Genomic DNA, 1403 nt, shown 5'->3' with positions numbered 1-1403 from the left:
TGTAATAATGAACTTTGACCTCATCATCAGCCTTCGCGCCGTCTCCAGATGGATACTCTTTATTTCTACATATAATTCGGCCAGCACGTCACTTTATCAGCATAGCCATTCGGTATGCAGTAAACCAAGTAACTTTCTCTGTAGCGTCCTGTTGGCTAGACAACCGATAGCGCTTGCGCCTAGCGCCTAGCCTTTGCGTCCACCTTTTTTGCGTATAGGCCTACTGTAAAAATGAAGCGTTTCTTAGGAAACTGTGAATATCACCTTTTTTAAAAAAAAAAATAGGGGTGCTGCATAGGAAGGAATCTAACTAGGCCCTGTCTCGTTAAAATCGTAGTAATCACACGCATGGGCTATAATGTCAATTTCCCGAACCTTCCCAACCGTGAATGGAATTATTATCCTGGTGAATTCTGCTCATTTTAACCCCAAATAATGACCTTGAGGCAACAAAGAGGAAATATGGCAAAATTTCCAGGAAGACATTTTCCGAACTTTCACAAAATGCTGTAGAGGATGGTGGGAAAAATGGGGTGGGGTATCTTTGGAAATTTAAGAGGAATTTTTAAAAGCTGCAACATTGAAAGGGGCAAGGTTTTTTTTTTTTTACTCTAGCCAAGGGTTCCCAACTCTTGGTAGAATCTTTGACGAGAAAAGTCAAAATTATCAGGTTTGGTGTCCAGAATGGGTACTTTTCATTTCCCAAGTTATTTCGTTATCTGTAATACAATTTACAGACACAGAGGGCATTTTTTAAAACAATGTAATAAGATAAAGGCGATTCAGGGAGACTGTTTCATTCACCTTCCTAAAGCGTGTATTTTTAGCATCCCCCGAAAGCTGGGCTTAGAAGGCAACAAAATGAAATTTCCACAATTTATCCCCTCTCGTGATGTTTAGTTGTTTATCCGCCCTGATTTGGCCTACTAGATAGGCCTAGGGCCAACACGGTGAGCTCCGTGGTAATTTTATCAAACGAATACAGCGCCATGGTGAAGTGCTTCTTTTGTATTAAAAGTACAGGCCTCAGGCCCCAGTCCTTACAGGCACGGTCGTCGCTAGAGGGGGTGTCGGGGCGTGTAACACCCCACACCCCCATTGGTTAGTTTTGTCGGCAAAATCATGGTCTGTCGGCAAAATGGGAAAAAAATCCAAAAAAAAGAAAAACGGAGAATGAAGGAAAGAAAGGGGGATACAGTAGGCCTTCACTCGTTTTGCGCGCGTGACGGTCCGTCGGCAAATTTCATGTGGCACCCCCCCCCATTAAAATGGTCCAGCCACGCCCGTACTTATAGGTTAGGAGAACTCTAAAGTAAGCCTACACATTTTCAACTTCAAGCAGTGGATCGCCCAATTTGGCCAAAGAAGGCTCGGTGGACGTTACAGTATCATGTTTAGCGCGA

This window comes from Acanthaster planci, linkage group LG05 (genome assembly GCF_054643075.1).
Source record: "Acanthaster planci isolate LZ-2023a linkage group LG05, COTS_SCS, whole genome shotgun sequence".
Taxonomy (NCBI): Eukaryota; Metazoa; Echinodermata; class Asteroidea; order Valvatida; family Acanthasteridae; genus Acanthaster; species Acanthaster planci.
This window is presented reverse-complemented; position numbering follows the sequence as displayed.